At 42.7% G+C, this 16,237-nt stretch overlaps 1 protein-coding gene across 2 annotated transcripts in view; it reads right to left on the bottom strand.

Moving 5' to 3' along the window:
• The window catches only part of CHRM2 (cholinergic receptor muscarinic 2), a 127,421-nt gene extending 111,506 nt beyond the window's left edge, over nucleotides 1-15,915 (bottom strand). Inside the window, exons 1-2 of one of the 2 annotated variants that reach the window (XM_074315330.2) lie at nucleotides 15,458-15,915; nucleotides 15,023-15,179 (exon numbers count right to left, since the gene is read on the bottom strand). The gene's annotated coding sequence lies outside the window, so the exon portion shown is untranslated. Of the gene's footprint in view, nucleotides 1-15,022; nucleotides 15,186-15,457 lie in introns of both variants that reach the window. The other variant, XM_019750621.3, reaches the window with a different exon arrangement.
• Between the last annotated feature and the right edge of the window lie 322 nt (nucleotides 15,916-16,237).

A 16,237-nucleotide genomic window follows, 5' to 3' on the forward strand; every position in this document is an offset into this window, starting at 1 on the left:
TCCTTTCCACTTTCCTCCGATATAAAACAAAAAGACAAGTTGGAAAAAATGGGCATTTCATTTAGAAAACATTTGTGTCAAAGCTGATTATATTTATGGTTATCAGGACTTCAAGATGAAGTAATCTGCTATTTGGAAGAAAAGTACATCGACAATTAGGAGAGATGACATCAAATTACAGCTTTCCAATTTGTCTTTTTTTCTTATTCTAAAGATACTGCATGGACAATTTTTGCCAATTTGGCAGGAGATGTGACAACAGAGTTTCCTAATGTCCTCATGAAATGGAGAAGCAGAAGAAAGAAGTGGATTTTAATTCTGTTTTCTAAAAGGCTTCATCCATTATACGTCCTTCTGCTTTTTAAAAGTTACTGTACATCTTCAGAGAAAAAAACATATTGTATAATTTGTTTTCAACTATTCTTTATTATGTCAAGTTAAAAGGTTGAGTTGAGATCTTTTTATAAGCATCAACATTATTAAAAAAAATATTGGTCCAAATAGATACTGCAAGAATTAATGAAAACCCTAATTCCTTAGATGCAATTAAGCAAAACTAAATAGATGAGGTCTCCCGAACTTCTGGAAAGCAGGAAAGTAGATACTCTCAAGACCGGGGTAGTTAATTGAACCAGGGTTAATTCTTAGCAAGGACCCAGAATAATGACATCATGGTTGATCCTTGTTCTGATAGGTTGGCACCATGTCATATCTGTCATTAAATTTTGACAATCACTCATGTTTGAACCTCAGCCTTTCCAACAAAATCTTACCACTAAACCAAGAGACACCCTTTGTAAAACATCAGGGAAAACAGAAGTGGGGAGATAACAAATGAATCAGAAGTCCCACACAAATGAGGAAGAAGAACAGGTTATCTCATTTTATTTTTTTTAACCTCTGCTCTTTCTTAGGAGGGATTCACATTAAAAATAATCACACAGAACATTTCATAGGGGTAGTCATGGTGGGAGTGAGAAAAATTGACAATGGTTTGGGTATGAGGGTGTTCAGACCCCAACTCCTGGTTCTATCACCTCTAGTCATTGTCACTCATGGGGAAACTCATTACTATTTCTTGGTCACAGTCTCCTTAACAGTAAAATAATGGTGCCAAACTAGATGATGTTGAACATTTCATTAAATTTTTGAATATATGAAGTTGAAGGAACTAGAGGTAAACTGACAATGGTACAATTGTCTCCAAAGTACATGTTCTTAACCACTACTTTCTACTGCCTGACAGTGAGAGTGTACACAGAATAAGTGTTCAGCAATATCTACTGAATGAAGCAATAAAAGAACAAATAAATGAATACTTCAATTCTATGCACAAGACCAAAGCTAGAGTATGGCAAATTATCCACAATGGCACTTAGATTCGTGATGTAAATTGTCCTCCATCTATGGTCATATATCCCAGGGGTACTGAGAATCCATCCTAATGTGGGGGGTGGGGGGAAGTGGTCTGTGATCTGTGCCAGCTAAAATTTGTTTCAAGATATGTCACGCATAAAAACAAACTTGGTGGATCCCTTTATAAGTTCATGTCCTAGATAGTAATTAGATTACACTTAAATAAAGTAAAAATACTACTATATATCTACAAAGGTAGACCGTAGAAAATTTTGCTCAGGCTTAGATGAAGTATTGGTTTCAAAAGCAGGAAAGTTTGTCAGAAGGGAAGATTTATTCGGAAAGGACTTTTTTTTTTTACCAAGAAAGAGAGTTTCTTTGAGCTATTTCAGAAAATAATGACTTGCTACTATGAAACCAACAGAGGAGCAGATTAGGGTGGTAAGAAACTTTGCTAGCAGACTAGTGGCATAAAAATCATCATTCAGAAAACATTTATTGGGCCCTGCTATGTGACAAGAACAGAGCTAGACATGAGATTCAATGCTGAGAAGAATTTGAAAAATACAAATCTTGCCCATGTGGAGCAGGTTTCTTCTAATGAAACCAAGGAATATTAATGATGATTTCATTATACAAAGGAGTTGAATATAAAGTACCTGTATAGATTGAAGGATGGAGCCAAGCTAAGATATTAAAAGTCAAGTTTAAAAGTGGCAACCACTAGCTGCCCAGGGCAAAGGCCATGTCTAAGTAGCTGGAATGACTCGACCAATATATCAAACAGCATCAGTCCTCTTAAGGGCACAGAAGAGAGGAAAGGGCACGACACAAATGCGTGCTGAACAACCTCTTAAGACGTCGCTTACCTTGCAAATAGAAGTAAGAATATGCTATCTACTATTGGTCAAACAAATTAAGATTTATAGCACTCCATATAGAGGTCAGGAGAAGTATCTTGGGTAAGTTTTTGGCTTTTTTACTTAGCTTCATCGTGAGCGTGACTGCTGGAGCTTGGAAGATCAGCTGGGAAAGAGAAATGGAAAAGACACAGCTCTGCAATATCTTTTCTTCCCTCTTCATGTATTTACAGACTTACAGGAGCAGAAGAGTTGCCCAAACTAGATAAACCAACCATTTAAGTCTTTCAGAAAAGACGTGCAAAATTTTTGTTTCCCTGAATTTAAAAAAAAAAATCTTGTGAAAAATATAATAATGGGAAGATGAAAACAGTTAAATAAAAACCACTAGACGTCAAGCAACAATGCTCTTTTCTCACTTAAGTACCGAAATAAAGGTAAGGTGCGTTAAAGGAAAATGAAAAAAAGATACAATTAAAAAATTCAGAACATGAGTTTTGCATCTTCTATTGGAAAGTTCCAGAATTTAAGAAAATGAAAACGTAGGACCAGAGAAAATCCAATACTGTACAAGAATAAAATAATATACATGATGAAATGAAGAAGGTCTTTCTGATGCATAGCTACAACTTATATTCAAGAAGTAAGGGAAGAATCCACCAAAAAACTATTAGAACTGATAAGTGAATGCAGTAAAGTAGCAGGATACAAAATTAATATTCAGAAATCAGTTGCATTTTTATACACCCATAATGAACTGTCAGAAAAAGAAATTAAGAAAACAATCCCATTTACAGTTGCTTCAAAACAACAACAACAACAACAAAAACTGGAAATAAATTTAACCAAGGAGGTAAAAAGACCTATATTTAGAAAAGTATAAGACACTGAAGAAAGAAATTAAGGAAGATACAAATAAATGGAAGCATATACTCTTCTCATGGATAGTAAGAATTAAAATTGTTAAAATGTCCATATTACCCAAAGCAATGTATAGATTCAATGCAATCCCTATGAAAATACCAATGGCATTTTTCACAGAACTATAACAAATAATCTGAAAATTTATAAGGAACCACAAAATACCCCAAATAGCCACAGCAATCTTGAGAACAAAGAACAAAATTGGAGGTATCACGCTACTTAATATCAAACTGTACTAAAAGGCTGTCGTATTCAAAACAGCCTGATACTGGCATTAGAGCCCAGAAATAAACCCACACCTATATGATCATTTAATCTATGACAAAGAAGGCAAGAGCATACAGTGGGAGAAAGATAGTCTATTCAATAAATGGTGGTGGGAAAATGGGCAGATGCATGCAAAAAATGAAACTGGACCACCTTCTTACTCTATATAGACGAATAAACTCAAAATGAATTAAAGACTTAAATGTCTTCAATTAATTTAATTAATTAACGATCTGAAAACATAAAACTCCTAGAAGAAAATATACGCAGTAAACTTTCTGACATTGCTCTCAGTGATATTTTTTTCTGATCTATCTCGTCAAGCAAAGACAAACAAATGGGACTAGGTCAAACAAAAAAGTTTTGCACAGCAAAGAAAACCATCAATAAAATGAAAAGACAGCCTACTGAATAGAAGATATTCTCCAATGACATATCTAATAAGGGCTTAATATCCAAAGCTTATAAAGAACTCATAACTCAACACCAAAAAAACCAAATAATCCAGTTAAAAAATGGGCAGAGGACATGAATAGACATTTCTCCAAACAGCACTTATGAAAAGATGCTCAACTTCACTAATCATCAAAGAGATGCAAATTAAAACCACAATGAGGTATCATCTCACACCAGTCAGGATGGCTATCATCAATACATCAACAAACAAGTGTTGGTGAGGATGTGGAGAAAAGGGAGCCCTTGTGCACTGTTGGTGGGATTGCAAATTGGTGCAGCCATTCTGGAAAACAGTATGGAGGTTCCTCAAAAAATTCAAAATAGAACTACCTTATGACCCAGCAATTCCACTTCTGGTTATTTACCCAAAGAAATCCAAAACGCTAATTCAAAAAGATATATGCACCCCTATGTATTATTTACAATAGCCAATATATGGAAGCAACCCAAGTACCCATTGATAGATGATTGGATAAAGAAGATGTGGTACATTTATACAATGGAATATTACTTGGCCATAGAAAAATGAGATGTCACCATTTGTAACAACATAGATGGACCTAGAGGGTATTGTGTCAAGAGAAATAAGTCAAATTGAGAAAGACAAATACCACATGATCTCACTCATATGTGGAATGTAAAGAACAAAATAAATGAACAAACAAAATAGAAACAGACTCATCGATACAGGGAACAAACTGATGGTTGCCAGAGGGGAGGGGAACTGGGGAGCTGGGTAAACAAAGGTGAAAGGATTAAGAAGTATACATCAGCAGTTACAAAATAGTCACAAGAATGTAAAATACAGCACAGCGAATATGGTCAATAAAGTTGCAACAACTGTGTATAGTGCCAGGTGGGTGTAGACTAATCGGAGAGATCACTGCATAAATTATACAAATGTCTAACCATTATGCTGTGCACCTGGAACTGATATAAAATAATATTGAATGTCAGCTGTAACTGAAAAGAAAGAAAAATAATTTTTAAAAAGAAGTAAGGAAAAACATATACTGATTTAATGAAAACACCAAAGAAAAACTGATGCAATGAAATATTATTTAGCGCTAAAAAGAAATGATCCATCAAGCTATGAAACGACGTGGAGCAACCTTACATGCATAGTACTAAATGAAAAAAGCCAATCTGAAAAGGCTACCTACTGTATGATTCCAGCTGTACGATATTCTGGAAAAAGCAAAACTATGGAGACAATAAAAAGATGAGTGCTCGCCACAGGTTAGGAGGGAGGGTGGGATAAACAGGGTAGCACAGAGGATTGTTAGAGCAGTGAAACTACTCTTTGTGATAGATGCTATAATGGTGGATGCCTGTCATGACACATTTGTCGAAACCCATAGAATGTACACCACCAAGAGTGAGAATGCCTGTCAACTGGGAACGTCGGGTGAGCGTGACGTGTCCGTGTAGGTTCATCCACTGTAACAAATGGACGTCTCTGGTGCAGGATGTGGATAGTGGGGGAGCCTGTGCATGTTTGCGGGGCAGGGGTAGATGGGGACTTTCTGTACTTTCTACTCAGTTTGCTCTGCACCTAAAACTACTCTAAAAAATAGTCTATTAAAAAAAAAACAAAACCTTCTGCAGCAAGAAAAGCTATCGTTCAATAATTATACGTAGTCATGGGGAAAAAGGCAATTTGAATTTTAGATAATTAAGCAATTGATATGGCTTCATTTTCAGTTATATTGGAAAAGTAAAGTACGAGCACATGGTAGTTTGGGAGAAAAATAATAATTTAAAAGTAGTCAGATATTTGCTGCAAGTGGAATGATCAAGTTACACTAATTTAATGTAAACAAAGCAAACTCGGATAACGACCTTTAGAAAATCTGACCAATATATGGCGCAGTAATTTCAATGATCCAGGATTCCTACATCTTAGGGAAGTCAGCTAATGGATTTAGTCGCCATACATTATTTCTGAAAATGCATCTCACACCAAGAGGTGCCAAAATATAGGAATTAGAGTGATATCTATTAAAGGAGAAGAAAGCAGGGCTGCCAATTATAGCCAACTCTCTAGATTCAATGCCTACAAAAATGATGGGACTAAACCAGAGGGAAAATAAAACATACCTTAGGCACTGAAGAAGCCGCAGGGAAGCAGGAGCAATTAAGTAGCCGAGGACTGAGGAACGGAAGAAAGATCCAAGAGGAACGGACCATGGAAACTTGCATTGTGATAAAGCAGCTAAAATAAGCCAGTGAACATCAAAGGGGAGATATCTGACAACCTTTTTTTCCATGAAGATGACCCCCCAGGAGTCTTGCTGAACATTTCAATGATAGAAAGATGTCATTTTATTTTGTCTGATGATGGAAACTTGCTGGGAAATAAATAGGACCTCCTTTTCGATACCCCTGCTTGAAAAGCTAATTTGAATTTCCAGTAACATTTTACAGAGATGGAAGCCAAGGAACCTCCTTACAAATAGGGGGGATTTTATAGAGGAATGCTAAGGATGTGAATTTCCTGAAGAACGTGTTATGTAACTAACAAACTGAGAGGGAGAGGAGCAATTATCACTTTAATTAATTAGGGCCCTGTTGTATCTCCCCTGTGAAAGATAATCCTTGATTAAAAGTGTCAGTATGTAAAAATATTGACTGATATTGAAAGGTAAGAGTGTGAACTTTCAATTAATTGTAAAGAATTAGCTCGTATTCTCGTTTACCAATAGACACTCATGATTCTCAGGAGACTTGGGACAAAGAAACAAAGAGAGCTGACAGTGGACAGTAACCAGGAACAGAATTAATCCACTGATGGTCCATCCTGCAGACTAATGAGCTGCTTTGGCCTTTTGTTTTCCATGTGCAATGCAGAGGTTAATGTTAAGGAATAACAACTCTTTTGCAGAGAAATGGAACAGACAGAACACTATAAAATCGATCAAATAATATTTTACTAACACGGTGATTTTATAGTGAACAGAAATGTCCCCACATGTATATGTTTTATAAACATTCATAAAATCATATTTTATATCTTAGAATTGCCATCGCTGGAAGCCTTACTGACTCTTTCCCCTCTGCCTAGAAAGAGCTCCCCAGGGACTAAGGAAGATGAAAGCATCTTCCAATGTGAAGACTGTAATGAGATTAAGCTAGGAGGTAAGTAGCCAAGGCAGGTTTCTCAGTCTCACCTGAAACTGATTCCTCTATCATGATTTCACATTTTCTGAATACTGACTCAAAGTGTGATGTGAGTCCTCCATTCCTTTTCCTTCCCTCTTTCTTTTTCCTTGGCGTTATCAGAGTTAGATATCAAATAATATAATGGGATATTCTTTTAAAGAAACTGTTTATGGCATAGTAAAACAAAACTAACAAAACCCACATTTTTTAAATTTACCTTTGACATTAGATGGAAGACTGATGCCCAAAGGGACAAGAGCAAGTTATTTGATGTTAACAAGCACAATTTCTACACGCACAAAGAAAAAATAACAAACATCAGCCACAAAGCGTTGGCGTGAGGTATAGGAATAATGTAAGTAAAGAAATGGCACAGGTCCTAAATTTGGTAGGCACTCAAGAAACAGTAGCTGCCATTTCATTGTTTCTGTTGTCATTGCTATCGTCACAAAAGAGTATCTCATTCAAAATTCTGAAATTTTCCCCTATCATGCAAATATCCAGTCATGGAAAATATCCAGTCAACTCTCACTTGAAAATAAAAGCAAAATTGTGACTCCTTGTTTACCTTTGAATGACACCCATTGGACAGAGACAATAGAAATGAAATCTACATCACCTGCCGCTATGGCACCTTCGGGACAAATTCAAGGGAGAAAAAAGTCTGTAATATTTAGCCTGACACATGAAGACATGGATGCCCCGTCCACTGATAAAATCTGACTGAAAAGTAATTTTGAGGATGAAGCAAGAAAAACAGCAAGCAGGCCTGGGAAACACTTTGGCCCCGGGGCTGCTCTTTATCTTCTCTCTAAAATGAAACCAAATGCCTTGAAGCTCTCCAGAGAACATAATTAAGTAGAGTTTTGCTATCATATTCTATTTTCCTGCTGGTCAGATGGTAGAAGCCTCTTCCCTCTGTAGTAGTGCTAAGGCAGCTGTGCTCAACAATATGAAACGGTGTGAAATTTATGTTCTTCCCTCTACCCATCAAATTATTTCATGCGTAGCTTTTATGAAGAGTAGGGAAAAGGAGCCTTCAGGTAATTCTTGAGCTACCCATCTCACTCCTTCTAAAGAGCTCCTTAGTCGTTAATTAAATAATCAAGGAATAATAGGCTTGTCTTCCTCTATTTTTCCATCTTGTTTATTGGCTTGGCATAGCTGGGGAGGTAAGGGAAAGCTGCCTGGCTTTATTAAAGTGGAAGAATTAGCCTCATGACCAATAGTGAGCAATAACATCAGGAGAAATCATCATGGCTTTCCTATTCCCAGAGGGGGTATTAGATCAGTCTGTTGCTGGGGATTATCACAATGCATCACCATTTTGCAACAGTAACAGCAAAATGTAACCCCATTCACACTGAAGGCCATCCTCTGCTTCTCAAGAACTTCTCCTCCAGGGCTGGGAGAGACCAAGAGGAAGAGTGCCAGGAGCTCAGTCCAGCTAGATGAGTAATGGAAACGTAGACAGAACGCCAGACAGGAGAGGGCACAGGTGAACTTTGGAGTCATGAAGATATCTTCTCAGGAAGATACTGGGGCGATGGCTAGTAGAAGTGTGATGCTTACCAGTGCTCATCAGTATTACACTAAGAGTACATTAGATGAAGAGCGGGAGAAAGAGGAAGAGGAGGAGAATAAAGAGAGAAAAGAAACATACTGACTGATATTTATTTAACATTTGCTCTGTACCAGTCATTACTCTAAGCTGTTTACGTGTATTATCTCCTTGTGCAGCCAGGCAATGAAGAAGCAGCTCATAGACAGGTCTTGGCCAAAAGGCTTTGATCGTTACGGAAGATCTCTTGCGGGTGTGATTTTCGAGGTTATCTTAGACAGTTGAGAAACAGTGAAGAACTTTTCATAAGAGAATGGCATGTTCAGATTTGCATCTTAGGAAGGTCAGTCTGGCAGCGTGAGGCACAGATTGCACTAGGGGAAGACTGGACGTGAGAACCCAGTTAGACTACCTGTGGCTGGAGAGGCAGGGATGGATTCTAGACAAGGCTCAGACATGTCTGACTCGGTGACGCCATTAGATGGTGACAGGAGTATTTGGAACAAGGAAGAAGGAAGACATGTTTATAGCATATCAATCTCACTTCTAATTTGTTATGTAATTTGTGACAAACAATAATGTGCAGACTCATGTTACTATTCATACAATAATATAGAGTAAAACTTCCAAGTTTCTCTCTCAACAAAACAACAAATTATACATGATACATAATATAATGTAGTATATATAATGTATACTATAAAATATATAATCTATAGGAGACAGAAGAAAAACGTTCTTACTCTAAATAATTCCATTTTGAAGTTTTAAAGATTTAAACATATAGAAGATTCCATTAGATTCTTCTTCCAGGGATATCTCAATGGAATCTCTGTCTCCACAGAAATATTTTCACAACAATGTTAAACATGTTAAGTTTTAAGATATATATATATCCCCCTTTCCCGTAACTTTCTAGAATTCTACATAACAAACAGCACTTAATATGCCCAGGCAATGAATCTCTTCTACTAATCTCTTTGTTTAAAAATATACTAATTAAAAGTCTTCTTGCTTTTTTCCCATTTCAAATTGTAACTGAAATTGAAATTCGAAGTTTTAAAAACATGTTCTTGACCTATCCAAAGTAATGCGCTTCCTGTCACTGAACACCAGAGGGCATCATTCCGTGAAAGCCTAGATTTGGGAGAGGAAGAGGGAAGGAATTCCATTGCTAATGAAAGAAACTGATTTTTTAGTGTGTACCCTTATCTACCATGAAACATTACCATGGTAACGGCACCAGTTAAGAGGACTGTATATTTAGGTCACAGTATAAAAGAAGGAGCTCGAACATGGAGGGGTTGGGGGGAAGGGAAATAAAATAAAGACAAGAATATATAAAGTGTGGAAGGAGGCAAACCAGCCAGAATCTACCTCACCCTTTTTTGCTGAGAGCAGTTTCTCCAAGTCACATTATGCCTTTCAAAGCAAAAGTGGATAATATATTCTAACTAAAATGAAAAGCTGCCACTGAAACACAGACCCTTAAGCACCAGCAAGCTGAATAAAGGAGAGGAACACATTTCGCGTGGCAGAACCAAGAAGCCGCGGGACTGGACGTGGGATTGGGCGCAGTTCTCGGTTCGCAGCGCCACGCTGGCAAGGCCTCTTCATCCACTTGAACACTTATTACAAGTTCCACTGGAAAGAATCAAAAGGATGCTTTCATCCTTTTGCACCAGACAAAGAAAATCCCAATATAGCGATAGGTGGAAACCGCGCCTGCCAAGATACCAGGTAATTTCGGTGCCCTTGTGTTCCCTCTGCCAGAGGCAATCACTGACTAATCAGAACGAGCCTCGTTGGCACTGAATCTTCCTCGCTCAGGGTCTAGGGGATCCAACAAGAATACGCAGAGTTGAATAAAAAGGATGGAGAGAAAGCTGTTGAAGTCTGAACACCACAGTTTGCCCCAAACACAGGGCAGATGAGTGCTACCGTTCACGTGGCCAGTCACAGCCAAAGACGGACTGGAGCCCAACAGGCTTGTGTTTGAATCCAGGGGCTACAACTGACTAGATGGGTGAACTGGGGCCATGACTCGATCCTCTGAACTCTGGTTTCCTCATTTGTAAAATGGAGAAAAGAACCTCTACTTCACAGGAGTGTTGCAATGATAAAATTGATTCATCTAGTCACGCATTCAACAAATACGTAATAACCTCCTAGGATGTGCCAGACACTATCTTAAACAGTGGGGATAAAGCACTGACGGAACTGATGATACAATACATATAAGGTACTTAGGACAGTGCCAGGGACTTAGAACACACTCTTTGAAAATGTATTTCTAAGGGAAAAGTGCCTGTTCCCTTTGCCCCACACATAACACACACCATTAAAATTACCACCTCCTCTACCACCGCGGGACCCAGCTGACCTGTGGCGTATGCAGTCAGTACGCTTACTCCCATGCCCTTTAATCAAAGCAGTCCCCACCTGCTCAATGAACTGAAGGGAGACAAAGTGGGGACACGTGATAGGGACTGACAGCCAGGTGTTACCCATCAGGAGGAGGCTAATGACAGTGTTTGATAGACACTGTGTTTCCCCGAAAATAAGACCTAACCGGAAAATAAGCCCTCCCATGATCTTTCAGGAGGGCGTCCCCTGAACATAAGCCCTGACGCATCTTTTGGAGCAAAACTTAATATAAGATCCAGTCTTATTTCCGGGGAAACATGGTAGGAGTCCGCTGAGGAAAATCACACTGAGAGTCCACCTCATAAAATGCCCAACCACTGCTAAGATGTTTAAATGAAGAAAACCAGTCCTTCAGGGGAACTGGGTAACCAAAGGGAAGAAAGACTAAGAGAAGATTGAGAGGGGTAATAACATCGTACAGAGTCAGATGCTTGCTGGACATATCATGGTGAATAACGATGGTGCACACCTGACACACAATACTGTATGTTAGCTATATTTTAATAACAAAAAATTAAAGAAAAACAAAAAAACTGGGCTTGAGTGGTCAAGTTTAGACAATTATGATAGGCATTTTCTCCCAGGCATTCTCTGAACAAGGGCTGACATGGGTGCTGACGGTTGGACCCAGCACTCGTGGGGCCTGTTAACAGCATACCCACAGAGTCCTACCCTGGTTTTTCTTTTTTTTTTCTTTCTCCCATTCCCTCTTCATTTCCTTTTATTCTACTGTCCCCTCCTCTTCATCTTTTGCACCTGCTTAAACTTTGCCCCTTGCTGTGGGTCAGAGACATGTGCCCCCTAAGGAGCCCACCCACCCTCCTCCCTTGAAGTGGGTGCCATGCCCTCCCGGCCTTCCCTGCCACCCAGCAGGCTGGAGACTGCTGATTGCTTCTCCCCCTCTGAAGCTGCCTCTCCCTTCTGTGCCCTTGAACCTGGGTGCTGGCTTCCCTGGAACTGGAATTGGAAAATTCCCATTGAATGTGTATCCAGCTGCCTTGACCTTGTGGGTTATCTCAGCAAAGAAGGGAATGGGATCACATTGAAGCCATGTTTTAATGTGAAGATAGCAATCTCTGCCCTAAAGTTGAGAAACTGTGGGGACCACCCCAAAGGGACTTTGACCTATGTTTGACTGCTGGTTTCTCCCTGCTCTGCCCTCGGAAGACAGTTGAGAACTGCAAACAAGCTCTTTGGGTTCTCTTCAACATAGTTCTCTTGAACTATGAGAGGGATATTCAAATCCACCTACTTTCTCCCTCTGATCCCCCTCTGAATGTTCCCCGGCACACCTACATAAACAAACAGGCTTATTTCCTCTGTAGGAAAACTAAGCATCCTGAATTTTGGGTCCCAAGACTCTTCCCCATACCCATCTATCCAGTTTTAAAACATGAAGTGAACTTGGTTGGAATGTCCATGCCTTTTTAGGGTCAAGTTTTATTTTTCAGTTTTAACTGGCATAATTGTTTAGCTCAGTAAAACATATAGAGTCAAGAGAATTTGCTTATCTTACTGCACTGTCACAACCAGAACACATTACTAATAATAGTAATAACAGTTAAAAAAAATCGCCTGGCATTAACTTATTGCTTTTTGAGTCCTTGGCTGCCAAATCCTGCAAAGCCACGACATCATTGGCACAAAATTCTTCCATCCAGTTGATAAGAGTCTCAAAACGCCACGTCCTGAATTGCAGCCTAGTACAGTTCCCAGTGTGACAGCCTCTTGGCCAAAAGAACTGGTTTACTTCTATGTTTATCAGTACCCTTGTTACCACTCCAAAGATCACACACACCCACATACATACCCACACATGCTTGTTTGTCGTTTCTTGTCTGTAGAATTATCATCCATTATGTGCTTATCAATGAGAATATATTTATCTCCCTGCCTTACGCTATGCATATACTCATATACGACTGTCAACAAAATGCAGTGTGTGGCCCTTGCAGGGTTGAGCATCAGAAGTTTTAAGAGTTACTTCACTTTCAGATCCCTCTCAAAGCCCGTAAAGCAGAATGGCCTGGAATGAACGAAGTGAGGTGCTGGTCCATCCCAGGATCCCACCATCTGGACCTCCCTGGGCCTGTGAAAGAGGCTGCCAGCCCCCAACCCGCGGGTGGGCTTTGGCTTTGGCTTGAGGCTGAGGGGACGTGTTGGCCAGCGCCCCACAGCCTCTCAGAGACTGCTCAGCTCTGCACACAGTGGGACACAGAGCAGCCAGGACCTACTCCTCCCAGAAGCAACCCCCAACACACCCCCAACCCAAATTCCAGCTTGTCCCCAGGGCCTTCCAGTCGCCCCTTTCTCTCTGGAGTCAGGGCTGGCCCCGTTCACCTCTGGCCCGGTCCTCAAAGGAGCCTAGGCCGCGACTGAGATCCTGACGGTGACAGAGGTCGCAGGCGCGCGGGGTCTCAGAGCCAGGGCTGTGCGCTGGAGCGCCGCGGGTGTGCAGGAGAGCGTGGGGACGTGTGTTTGTGTTACTGGCTGCGTGTACTAGGGGACGGACACACCACATAGCTGGCTGCCACCTACCCACTGCCACCCAGAGCTTAGAAAAAGAGCAAGAAAAGCAAAACAAACCAAAAAAAGAAAAGAGATGAAAGGGAAATAGAAAGTCAATGTGGGGGATTCTGGAGCTTGAAGACTAGGAGGCGCCATTCTTTTGATGGGCTGGCCGCACATGGGCTGGCAGGCTATAACCCTCGGGGAACTTCGTCACAGACGCGTTGGGGCGCTGATCTGACATCAGGACACCGGGAGGGCGGCTGGGGTGAAAGGTCGGAGTGCAGCTCTGCTTGCCTTAGGTGTTTACCTATTTCTCTGCTCTCTTCCCGTCTCTCCCCACCTAGGTGATCTTTCCATACTGGCAACAGCCCTAGTCTCATGACCTGGGACTGGTGAGCTCAGTGGACCCTCCTTGGACAATGTTGTGGCTCAAGGCAGCTCAGAGGACAGAGACTGGCGGGAGAGGAGAGAAAGAGAGGCGGGTGCTGGAGGGGGACTGAGGCAGAGTGTGTGCGCCGCTCTCTGTGTCAATTCAGGGGAATCTCCTGAGAGTTCCCCTAGGCGAGCCTCCTACTGCCCCGTGGGAGGTGGCCCAGGGGCTCCCCGCAGAGCGTACAGGTGGGATTTCTGCGCGATCTACCCTGCGCGGGCTCTGAGAGCTACAAGTTATGAGCGATCGTCCAGGTCCGCAGTTGCGGACCGCGAGGGACATCGGGAGTGCAGCAGCCTCTGTCTACAACCCGAGCCCCACCAGGGTGGCCTAGGGCACATCCTGAGGTGGGTGTTGGCGAAGCCCCAGCAAGGTCTGGGACCTCGCCAAATCCGGGCTGAGACGCTGTCCCCCAGCTGAGGCCGGACAGCCCACCTCACGTGCGGAGCTGAAATGGGACGGAGTAGCAGAAGGGTTCCCCCTCATCTGTCCTGGGATCCTTAACTCATTCTTATGTCCTCTGCCCCTTGGCCGTGGTCCACGGACCGCAGCACGAAAGAGTGGAACCGGGGTACCTTGAGCTGGGCGAGCCAGGCCTCCACCCCCAACGCCTGGAAGAGGTGGCCAGACTCCAGGCGGTAAGGGAGCGGAGGGGTAATAGAGGGCGAAGCTCTTCTTGTCTTTTCCATGACAGCATCTCGGGAAGGAGGAGGGAGGGCGTCGGGTGACAGTGCAGGGGTGGCGGACTGGAAGGGGGAGCAATGCTCCCTCCAGCAAGCGGGACTCCTAGGCTGCCTTCCACCTTCCGCGGGACTCAGTGACCCGCGGAAGCGCACCCCTGCCCCGCGCGGTGCCTCATTTGCCCCTTCCTGCCTCACCCGCCATCGTTGCTCTCAGTCCTCCAAGCCCCGGGCGCCAAAGTTTCCGTTTGAGAATCTGTACTTGTGCAAGACCACTCTCCAATTTCCCGACCCCCCACCCCTCCTCTCCCGGTTCTGGAGATTGGGAGGGACCCCAAGTGCCAGGGCCCCTGGCAAGTCGAGAGCTGGGCAGCGCGGAACGTCTTACCTGCTGATGGTTTGGTTCCAGCTGCTTCTTGGGGCTGCGATTTCCTTGGTGCAGGCTGGCAGGAACGAGGAGCCCTTCGCGGGTTCGGGGCTGACCTGCCCCTGTGCAAGCTGAGCACCGGTCAGAGTCCGAAGCCAGCTGCCGGCTTGCTTTCTCCCTTGATCTTGCATGAGAAAAGGGAAAGATTTATTGGTGCCGAGACACCAGGAGGGGTGGGGCGGGGGAGGCGGGGAGTGAGCGGACCCAGAGGCTCGGGCGAGAGCTGTGGGGCTGCAGCGCACCCGAGCAGAGCCCGCCAGCAGAGCCACGCATCTCACACGGGTCCCCGCCGCGGGGCGAGTCAGGAACCCCCTTCGCGGTTTAGACTGAAGTGAAACTGACGCGGCCCCCGCCCTCCACACCAAACCACGCAAGAAGCCAAAAGGACTTTCAAACCTGCTTTTCACCAAGACGATGGATCTGAAGAGCAAAACAGAACAGAGATCTGGATTGACTGGAGAGCTGGGTGGCACACATCTCTTCACCGAAGTGCTTGGGAAAGTAGTAAATAGTGGAGAAGCAACACCTACTTCGGCGCCTGTGGCTATTGCCTAATGGGATCTGCGGTTTCAAGGCTCTGGCCAACCCGCAGGCTGGCGTGTGTGCGTGTGTGCCTGTGTGTGTGTGTCTGTGTGTGTACGTGTGTGCGTGCGCGCGCGTGAGCTCGCTGGAGTGGGTTTCTGCACCCGGCGCCTTTGGTACAGCCGGAGAGTGGGTCTGTGTTCGTGTGTATGTTCGATTAACTGCAGTGGGCGGACAATTTCTGGAGACAACATTTACAATTTTCTTGCAATATGACAGGATTAGTCGCTGTTGAAGGCGCTCCTCCAATGAAAGCTTCTCTGCTCTCTGATTTGGCGGTTCTTCTGAGCAAATATGACAGCTTCTTCTCCCGGCGCCTTTCTGCCCGTCTCCAGGTCCAACCAAAGAGCCCAGCTCTCCATCTGCAATTTCTACATCAGAACCTTTACAGTTACCACCACCACCGCCCAGCCCCATTCCTGCGAGTATGTGATGGCTATAAAAGTGACATGACGTACTAGAAAGACCATAATGTTGCTTTTCAATTGCGGGAGATGCTTCAAACCAGTTTTTCCAGGTGGGAAAATGTTGGAATAAATCTGCTATGCTTTGCAGACATATAAATGTGCTAAACTATTCAAGGATTATTACCTT

Source organism: Rhinolophus sinicus, chromosome 8 (assembly GCF_057876585.1).
Source record: "Rhinolophus sinicus isolate RSI-liver-muscle chromosome 8, RSI-T2T, whole genome shotgun sequence".
Classification (NCBI taxonomy): Eukaryota; Metazoa; Chordata; class Mammalia; order Chiroptera; family Rhinolophidae; genus Rhinolophus; species Rhinolophus sinicus.